The sequence below is a fragment of the Lutjanus erythropterus genome, chromosome 2, assembly GCF_056507025.1.
Source record: "Lutjanus erythropterus isolate fLutEry1 chromosome 2, fLutEry1.hap2, whole genome shotgun sequence".
NCBI lineage: Eukaryota > Metazoa > Chordata > Actinopteri > Lutjaniformes > Lutjanidae > Lutjanus > Lutjanus erythropterus.
Window position 1 is genome coordinate 25,684,644 of NC_139318.1, and position 11,185 is coordinate 25,695,828.

At 38.4% G+C, this 11,185-nt stretch overlaps 1 pseudogene across 1 annotated transcript; it reads left to right on the forward strand.

Annotated features, from left to right (window-relative positions):
- The first annotated feature begins 1,101 nt into the window (after positions 1-1,101).
- LOC146331727 (uncharacterized) lies at positions 1,102-11,185 on the forward strand (annotated as a pseudogene). Its single transcript, XR_014772330.1, has 15 exons — positions 1,102-1,628; positions 1,850-2,195; positions 4,069-4,306; positions 5,947-6,050; positions 6,446-6,551; positions 6,662-6,703; positions 6,819-6,940; positions 7,606-7,662; positions 7,750-7,810; positions 7,909-8,123; positions 8,417-8,470; positions 9,029-9,080; positions 9,211-9,306; positions 10,334-10,372; positions 10,467-11,185. The product of XR_014772330.1 is annotated as an uncharacterized LOC146331727 (transcript).

The window sequence follows — 11,185 nt, forward strand, 5'->3', positions numbered from 1 at the left end:
AGACATTAAGTTTATAGTTTAATAGACTTCGACCTATTGAGATCATGCTGGTTACACTGTAACGAGGAAATCTCAGCACACTGTAAAAATCGTACTGGCATTTAGTGTAATCGACTAATCTTTTCTCATTAACTTAACATAAATATACAAGATTTATATATTTATATATTCAGACTTTCAGAACATTTCAGAACTTGACTAAACATGAGTTCCTTTAACTTGAGGTCTTTTGACTTGAAATGATGTGTTAAATGAATATATTGTATAGAGTTCAATCCACACATTAAATTAGGTTTCTTAAGAAATATGATCAGCATATTATCAGATTACTAAGCATGTACTGTGTGGGAGTTAAAACTCTCCTGAGACCCTTCTGTTTTATAGTTGTTCAAAACATATATGATGAAAATGTGCTGTCTGATACGTTGTAAGATAAGTCATAGTTGCTTGCTTTCACGGTAATGAAAATTTCACTTCAATGAAGATTTGAACTTAATTCAGTCCCCCTGTCCTTAAAATGTAATAAAATCACTGGGAGCAGTTTCATATACTGTCTTTGTGCTAATACTGAAACTGAAAGTAACTCCAACAGAAACAAGAGAAATTTAAAGTGATTGATTTCAAAGAATTATCAAGGATAACACATCCTTCTTGATTAAATGGGACAGCTCATACCATCAAAAACACACTAAACAGAATATAACAGACACTATATACAACACAATGAGAGAAGAGCAATGTAAATACTCAAAATGTGTGGATCCTGCCACACCACATCTCAACAGTATATGAGATAATAATTTAATCTGACCCATTGCTACACCACTTCAGTATAAAAATGAATATAAATCAAGCTCCTCCTAGTGGTATAACTGTGTGTGTCCCAAACCTGGCAAAATGGTTAAATATTTAGACAACTTTAAAATCTTTATGTGTAATGAAGTTGATGTCAGTGTGGCTGAAGACCTGTTGGTTAATGGTTATAAAACATTCTTAATTTAATACTGATGCCTCTATCTGGCCTACATAAACAAAAGAGACCATCAGTGAGAAGATTGGCTGTTTTTATTTAGTTGTTCTTAGTGCCTGCCACAGAAATTAGATTCATTTTTGAAATCAGCTGAAATAAGCCTGTGTTTACATTTTCCCAGCCAATGTTACAGTGAGTTGTGCATTAGCCAGTTAAAAAGAGGCAGGAGGAGATTTTTATTCAGATAATTGTATCTCTTACATCATATTTTGTGGTTATTATGGTGCAAACACCACCATTTTTCTCCTCAGAGAGCTCCAAAATCAGTACAATATTAAAGTTCCTTGCAGTAACTTAAGTTGAAACAACTTCTCTATTTTAACAGTGCAAGAAGCATCAGGATTATGTGCATTTTGACATGCAAGTCACCATGGAGAGAGTGAATCAGAGACAAACAGAGAGAGAGACAGAGTGAGACAGACAGAGGCAGTGGGAGGAAGGGGGGGAGGGACGACTCCTGAGTCAAGGCAGTGACGTTGTTCAGTGACTCAAACATTTCTTGGTAGCTTTGGGAAGGTGTGCAGTCGAAGAATCAGAGGAGGGGAAAACACACCTCTGAGAGGATCATTTGGATAACTCTGAGTGGACTACTTACACTGTAAGTGACCCAGATGTTTGAGATTATTAGTGTAATTTGATATAACTTCTAATGTTAATTATATGTACACTTACCTTGTGTCTTAGCACTGTTTGTTGGTTGAATGACTGAAGGTGTTATAAGAAAGTATAATCCTGTTTCCTGTTGTTATTTTGAGTTTGTATGAAAAAGATAAACATCTATACCTGCATTCATTTCTGCCTCGTCTCCTTCCTTCCCAGGTCATAACAAATGTGAATCACCCACGGCTCTGCTCAAACAGTTTGGTCTTGGGTCACTGCCTTCAATGCCAGAGTGCAGTTTCAGTCAGGACATCAAGTTAATCTCCAACTTACAGTCATAATGAGGAAGAAGACACTGGACTGGTTTCACAAGGTCTTCATGTCCCTCCTGGAGAGAGAAATCTGGAGAAACACGCAGTAGGACTGAGAGCTTTCAATCAAAGTGTCCTCGGGCAAAATGTTCCTCTCTGGATTGTCCATCTGGTGTGTTTTACTGACTCTACCTGTGTCAGCCTGCGGTTTGGAGATCTCTCAATATGGCAGTGATGAAGTCATCTGCTCACAGGTACTGTGTAGGACACCGGTTCCAAATCTTTTTTTTTTTTTCAGATGTACCTCTACTGCCCCGTCTGATCAACTCAAGTACCCTTTCATCAGCACCACCACTTATGTTCCAAATGTGTTCATTAGAACTAATTTCAAACTGTGCGTTATTTAATCATTAATCATTAACAAGTGGACATACAGGACATATAATTGAACTGTCGATATTTAGTTTGGTTTTGTCAAGTTTGCCTTCGCACTACAACCATATGGAGTGGCAAAATCTGAACGTTCCAACCTTTTTTTCTTTACTTTCAGGGCTGCTGGTGGTATTTGGGTGCTGTAAGAGTAATTGCTTTGTGCCTCCCAACAAACATCTGTAATATACATTGTTTTTTGTTTTGGTGTCTATTCAAATTTTGAAAGCTACTGTATTAAGACACCAAGACCTCAAGGAACACCGTAACACATTCATGCTGTGATTTAGTGTCAGAAACTTTTGACATTTGGAGACTTCTAAGAATTTCACTTTTTTCTGTTTTGGGAATTGCTCAGAGACCCTCTTATTGTCAATATTTCAGAAAAAAACAGAAAAATAAGGCAGATATGTCCTCTGAATGCCTGATGACTCAACTTTGCAGTTTCAATTTCATGAGACTAGAAGTTATATAACATCATTTTATACAGAAAAGTGTGATCAAGTTTCAAAAACTGGTCTCACTACAATAAAGTGGCTGCTCTGGGGACTAATATCATCATGCATGAATACAGTTGGGAAAACTGAATCCATAAGCGTCTCTGCTTTCCAGTCAGACCCAATTTATGCAATTCCAGCACTATTTAGGGACACCAGCATGCGGAAAATATGGTGATGCAATTTCTGGATTGGGTGAAAATAACATATTTATACTGCGCACATAAAAAAAATAGTTTTTGCCCACAACTGCATGGGATTAACAAAAAGTGGGCATGTGTGTAAAGGGGAGACTCTTGGGCTCCCTAGGTCAAGGGACCCCACACTTCATGCCTGAAATTTAGCCTCACTTTGAAGTGTTATTCCCCCCCGCCTTCACTATAAACTGGCATGACATTGGCTGGTACCAATGGACGTCTTTGGTCATCTAGTTTCATATAACAGTAGTATCTCAGTCTACCTTTAAAACAGCTGCTACAGCCACTGAAACACAGTAATGTCAGCAGAAGACGAGATGCGAGAGGCCGTGCCCTGTACAAAGTGCATGATGCACATATACATACAGTAGTAGCGACGATGCATTTTGTTGGCTATGTCAATTATTTATCCATTACTATATATAAGTGATCTATTTCAACAGTTTGTCCATTACTTTTAGCTGACTTTTCCATCTTCTCTGCTTGCCTACTAACTAGTATTCACACACTCTTAACTGCAGTAACACTACTGTATGTATGAGGATGTTCTTTGACTTTTTTTTTCTTTTGTCTTCTTTTAATCAAATAATTAATTGATTTCAAATTAGTTGATCTACTATATAATCTTTCCATGTACGAGCAGAAGTACCCTGGTTGGGAATCACTGCTGTAAGATTCACTGCTTGGACACACTGAGGCAGACATTTCCTGTGCTGCAGTACAAACATACAGTCTTTTGTTGACAGGTTACACTTTTAATTTCCTTTTAGTGCTGCTGTAGCCTGCTCTGACATTTTAATTTCCTTTTTCACTGATGAAGTGTTTCATTCTCAAATATTCAATTAAAATCAGACAAATGGTTATAACCATCTGCCTGTTTGTCACAATATGGAGCTCCTGTATGTACGTGAATCACAATGGCCTCAGAAAATATTTACCATCCAGATAATACACATTAGAAACATGTCTTTCTTAGTTACCATTTCAAATTTTGCTCCTTTTAGGGTCTCTCTGACTGCACCATGATGGATGAGATGCCTCTCACTGTAGCAAAAGACGACACTGTGGATATCCGTAACATGACGCCGAATTTCCAGCTCTGCTGTAAGGACAAAGCGCCGTGTACATTATGTCTGGTGATCGACACAGAAATCAACATCTACCCAGATACAAATGTGGCAGATGACGGCTCCTCTGGGCTTGATGAGGAGGATTATGGCGAGGAGACGAGGAAGCCTAAAGGTATGAACTACATGCAACCCACTGATTATTCCTTATTATTAAAGGACCATACCAGCTGTTTTGCATGTTTAAATCCATTCACCAGCCTGCCAATTTACCTTGACATTACAGTCCCACAAAGTGTACCACAAGTTTTTAAAGGGTCAGTTCAGATTATTTGAAGATGGGTTGTATGATGTACTTATCCAGAGTCAGATAAGAGGAGTAGTGATGTGGAAAGCTAAACAATGGCCTGATGTAGACAGGATATTTTAGCCACCTAAAACAATTAATATCATGTGTATACAGTTTTCACTGATTTACCTTGCTATCAGACAGCCTTTTCCGACGGGTAACCGCTGTAATATAAGCCAGATATTGCTCTCTTCAGAGCAACCAGCCTCCATTGGCTAAATTGATTATTTTACCTCACAGAACACAAAAGTTGCTGAATCACTGCTCCCTCGAGTGAGTCCCACAATAACACAAACAACTAATAGACTGAGGAAGTGGTAGACCAGTTCTGCAAGGTAAAATTATTGGTTTTGGCAAAGCGGTCTGGTTTTTTTAGAAAGAGTGGTATTTGGCTTATATAACAGCAGTTTCCGCTTGGAAAAGGCTGTCTGACAGCAGAGTAAAAGCGGTGAAAATTTTCTAAATAAATAACATACTCTTCACCTGATATTGATTTTTTTATATGACTTAAATACATTTACTGGTGACCCTGTTCACAGCGGTGCATTGTTTCATACACTGCTACTCCTGCTGGTTTTCCAAACTGGGGGCGTGATGGACAGAACCCCACTTAAAAAAAATCCAAACTATCCCTTTAAATAAGTAATATTATCATCACTTATAACACAGCTTTGTTAAATACTCTGATTGGTTAATTACAGCATTATAAGGTCTGTTATTTTTGTATAGCAGGCTGTTGCTATGAAAAACAGACTGTTACGTCTCTCATCATAGACTCTGGATGATCAGTAAAGCCATTTTTAAATCAATCAGTCACTTTAAAATCACATTTAAAATTAATACTTTGTGTCAAATTAGTGTTTTTTTAAAGTAAGGAGTGGATGATGCACAGTGAGCAGGTCATTATTGCAAAATAAATCGCGTCAGGGTGATACAAGACACAAGATCCTGTACCACCCTGTCGGGTTTTGCAATAATGGCCTGCTCACTGCACATTATTCCCTTACATGGCAACTGGAAACTGTTCTGAACAACATCCAAGATTTGACAGACAGCTGCTGAGCAGTGCGCTGTGGGATGTTGGGAAATCATTGCTGGAAGAGTGAATGAGCAAACATGGAAGTTGCTAAAAGGTTTGTGTGAAATTAATGGTTGTCTGGTGTTTTTTGTATAAACGGTCGATGTACTGCTCTCATGTCAATGCTTTTCTTTGAAAGCACAACAACAATGTAACTTACAGACTACTATGGACGCATGATAGTTAGCTTCACTGTCACTGTTGATCCACAAACATGGACAAATTTTTACTGAGAACAATTTGAAGTATACATAGTGTCTGTAATGGGTTAAAACATAAAAACACTACACCACTGGTCTGGTCTTTTTACTGCTTGTCTTACAGTTTTCTGTTACCGTTTCAGTGATTTCTCAGCCACGCCCTTGTTGTCCTCTCTCTGTTGCAACAGCGTCTGTGACGGTGTGTTACAATACAGTACCAACCATTCCCACATGCAAGAAGGTGGAGTTTACGGTTAATCACACAGCTCTTACTCAGCAAAACCGAGCCAAGGTACAGTAGACTGCGTGTGCTGCACTATACTGTCAGTCAGAAATAGTACAGTTTTGTATTCTTCATTAGTTTTTTGATTTTAGTTGAGTTTAATTTAGTTTCATGTAGTCTCCAGAGTGGGTTTGCTCAGTTTAGTTTTATTGTTTAAAATTTATTAGTTTAGGTTAGTTTTTATTAGTTTTAGTTTTTTTTATTATTATACTAAAGGCATATTTGACAGGGGCAAGATTTAAGAAGTTCAGAATAGACAGACACTTTGTGAAGGCCACTGACTCAGAGTCATGTATAGTTTCATTTAGTAGATGGTATTGTTTCAGTTAACTCAAATGCTTTACTGTATGCTCTCTTCTTCACATCATCTTGTCTTATAAACCGTGTGTTTGTTTGTGTCTTAGCTCTCCATGGTGATCAATCCAGTAAGGGTGGCCTTCAGTGATCGTGTATTCTGTCATTCTAAACCATCACATCTGCGACAAGTTTCTGCTCCTTCTCTAAAAGATGGTAAAGTTTGGTCTATCAGAGTTTTAACTGCAAAGCACCAGTTGAAGTCATGAGTTTTACTACACATTAAAGCAACAGTGCTTCACACACACTGTACTATGTGTTTTCAGTTTGCCACAGCGAGCTGCGGGAACGTATAGAAGACTGTAAAGGTAAATAATCCACACATGATTAATGTGTTGGTTTTCTTTGTGCTGTTTTGTGCCTGTATGGAGAATACATGTAATTAAATAAACCAGTTTTTTTTTTTTTGTTCTGGCCCTTCAGTTCCCAGACTGTGTGACTGGGTGATTAATGAAAAGAGGAATCAGATAGAGCTGCAGTTTGCTGACAGCAATGAGAGCCTTCCCTCTGTGTGTGTCCAGAATCAGGAGGATGGAAGATGTCGGGTCAGTGTTGTTTATTAGTGCCAAAATTAGGTAGCAGCCACTGTGTTTTGCTTTTGTCATTGTTACTGTTTTTGTTTGTTTGTTTGTTCTGAAATAAAATGTTCAGAAGTAAAAGTAGCAATACAGCGATTTAAAAAAGTCATGCAGTCAAAATGTTACGTAAGGTGAAGTACAGCAGCAGTTATCAGCAAAAAGTGCTCATTATGCCGAACGCCCCTTTTACTTGTTATACTTATTTCATTACTATTACAAATCAATTATTATATAGGCTAAGCAGGATTTTAAGTTGTAGCTGGTGGAGGTGCAGCTTTAACTGTAGTATACTGGGTAGTTTGATAGAGCAGTACCCAGCAGTATCTCACCCACTGAGCAGAATCATCACCCATTTTAGAATATATCATTTAATCATAATTATTGATACATTCATTTTGCAAAGGAGGGACTAATTTTAACTACTTTATACAGCTTATGTTACAATGAACTTGCTGATTATATTTCGTAGTAATAATCTGAAAGCGTATAGCACAGCATATAGAAATACTGAAGCAAAGGACAACTACTTCAAAATTGTATCCAAAACTTAGTACTTCAGTAAATGTTGTGAGTTACTTCCCAGTACTAGTTTGTTGCTCTAATGCCATGATGTGTTATATTTTACTTTATAGAGTCTGAACAGGACGAATATCCCGCTGTACTCTGTGACCCCCTGCATGTGTTTCCAGGTACTATTACTTTAACGTCATGACTGCATATGACCAGCAGCACTGTGTCTATAAAGGCCTATATGACTGACATGTGTATTCTTTCAGATGTGGTACGAGGATGATCAGGTTTCAACACGCTCTCCCAGCTGCCCCTTCAGCAACGCAGGTGACTAAACAAGTCATCACTTTCTCTCTGGTCTCAATGAAATTGAAGGCTGGGCATTTCAACTATGGTGTGCTGATGTTTCTTATTATCCGTTCCAGATTTGTTCCAAAGGAACGTGTGGCAGAACGTGTCAGTGTCTGTAATCCAGGGCCAAATGAACCACCGCTCAATGCTTTGGTGGAACCTGTCTGCCCCCTGCAGGCTGCAGGGTGAAGCCTGGCTCTGTCACAGAGTGAGCGGCTGCACGGAGATGAAGGGCTTCAGGCAACAGCTGACAAATGTTACATGGAGACAAAACAGCAAAGACCACTGGGTAAGAAAAACCCTCAGTTTAAGCCTGTTAACATCAAATATTTTATCACACTTTAATTTTTAAAAGATATGTTCTACCACACTGTCACATACATTTTCTGACACTGAGTGAACTATCCATGTTTTTATGGCTGCACCATTAAATCAAATGGAAATATTTGAGATGTCTTGAGACATGTTTGATTTCGTTGCAATCTTTTGGATCTCTGCTACAATTTTTAAGCAGTTGCTGTGGGATTTAGTGATGCCTGACTTTTTATTGACTGACCCGAGATTTATAATTGTGTCTTATAGGAACATTTAGGGGTGTTTGAAGACATCAACCTTCAGCTCTCACCATGTGTGATGGTAAAGTATCCGCAGTCGTCCTCCTGAGCATCACAGATGTTTGACATATATATATGTTTTAAGCTTCAAATCTAAGGCATGAAAGTTATTGATTTACCTTTTTTTGCAGTGACTCTTAGATTTCCAAAAATATATGTGATCTTCAAGATTTTCCATTGAAATCTGAATTTACTCACCAGTTTGTTGAATTAGAAAAAAAAAATGTTATATGGGGTGACATGAAAGTTATTATATTTAAATGAATATCCTTTTCTCAAGTAACTAACTTTATCACAATTCTTCATTATTTCTATATTCAGCATTTCCCTGTGCAAATTCAATTCTAGAATCATTGCACAAAGTAATACATCTGTACTGAATCTTATAATATATTTTAGATTAATTCTGGGGAATCCTGTTATAAATCTACTGAAATGATTGGGATTCTTGTTTGCACACCATAGGATGAACCACACCACAAACTGTCGAGGCAAAAAAGTTGTATTATATGCATTTAACATTCAAACTCAAAAGTGTACTTGGTGAAATTGAGGCATTTATGTTTATTCATTTGTGCAGGTGAAACTAAATGGAATGGGATATGAGCTGGGTCCATTCTGTTTTAATAACAGTGAGTCTGACACACCTTATAATAACAGAAAGTGATGCTGGTTGGAACATGATATGTGTAGCTAAAATAACATACAGCACCTGTTTCTTGGGCTTGTAATAAATGTGGTGTTGTTTTGTTCTACTTGCAGCTGACAGGTATCGCTGGAGTCTCCTGGTTGTTGGTGTTTTGCTGCTGGTCTTCCTGACTGTGCTCATATTCTGTCTTCTTCATAACTTTGTCAAGAGTAAGTTTTCCTCTTTGTATTACCAGTGTTATATAGAATACCAGAAGAAACCACATTGTAAATGAAGAAGACAGAGCAGTGTCTAATTTCTCTGCTCTGGAATTTGTACTGTAATCAACCCATGATAAAATATGCATTGTCCAACTTGAGCGTCTGGAGAATTTCGTCAGGCACTTCCCACAAGGGCGCCTTTCATTTGCCTCAAAGACCAAATCTTGTTTACTAGATCTGGGAATTATTCATAACGTCTGCACTCCCACATACGATTTGATCAATCAATTATTTGTGTCACTAAAATGATAAATATCCCTGTAGTGTATTTCTGCTATGTACTTTTGGTTCACCATAAAAAACAAAAGCTGAGAAACTTTAAAAAGTAAAGCAATCAGCCACAAGCCTTTTTGTGTTTACTTCCCTAAAAGGCCCAATTTGTTGTGTCAACTTGGAGTAAGAAGTTCACTCAAAGTGCTTTCATAAGTTTGTCAAACATAACATTACTGCTCAGATCTACACATGTACTTTAGTTTACTTACAGTGCTGTCTTATATTTGTCACATTACTATTTAAATCTGCTCATGCATGTACTCACGTTAACTCAAAGTGCTATTTTAAGTTTGTCTTACTTAACATAGCATTACTGTCAAGATTTACTTATGTACTGAAGTTAGAAGAAATTAAAATGATTACATTTGATTAACAGATGTTCTTTTTTAGTTACATCGTACAGGATAAGTTAGTGTATGTCTCAGATCAATATCCAAAGCTTATACGTCACACACACACACACACACATATATATACCATATGTATACAGTGTTAGTGAAATTTTTAGGAAGTAATTTTGATGTATGTTTTCAATCTGTAAGAACATCCACTTTTCCACTTCATTTCAAATGTAATAATTTAAGTTTTCTTAACTTAAGTAAATAGCAACTTAATAGCAATGTTAAGTTTAATGAGCAAAAGATGCTGCTTTGAGTGAACTTGTGTGTATTAAATCTAATTTTCTGACATTTTTACTTCATAGAATGGGTGTGGAGCTGGAATCATGGCGGATTTGTAAAGAGTGAGTGTTTTCTTCTTATAATAAAAAATTCATGAATTCATGATGGAACAAGCCAACTGTTTGACATTCATCCCTTTGTTTTTCCCCTCTAAAGTTTGCAGAAGACCTCATGTGGTGTTGCTGAGCCCCCCAGATGTGGATGACGCTGTCTCAGAGTCGGTATGTCGGCTCGGTTCCTCGCTCTCTAACCGGGGCTTCAGTGTGTCTGTGGACCAGTGGAGCAGGAAGGAGCAGTGCACTCTTGGGCCTCTGCCGTGGCTGCACTCCCAGCTGCTGGGGCTGAACAGCCAGGGAGGCCGAGTTGTGCTTGTCTTAAACCACAAAGCGTTGGAGAGAGCGGAGGAGTGGGCTCATCAGCACAAGGAGGTCATCAAAATGAAGGGAGAAGACAGGGGCCTCCCTCAGATGGGGTCCCCTTACTCCGATGTGTTCATGGCATCTCTGTGCCTCATCCAGGCGGACCAGCAGCTGGGCAGAGCTGGAGAACGTTTTCTGCTGGTGACATTTGAGCCACACAGTGACAGGAGTCTACCAGAGCCTCTTCAGGGGCTGCTGCTGTTCCAGCTGCCCTCTCAGCAACAGGCTCTCCTGACTGAGCTCTCTGTGGAAGGGACAGGGAGGGAGTCAAGTAGAAGCACATGGACAAGATGGAGAGCAAAGACTAAAGAGGTACCAGACCAACAGAAGGCATTACCCTGCAAATATGTTGGAGTTTAGAGGAACTTGAATTTAGCCTTTGAGGCACCCACCGATGTCATGTTGAACATTATTGTTGCTCTGTACATGAAGGACATATTATATCCAGACTGGTAG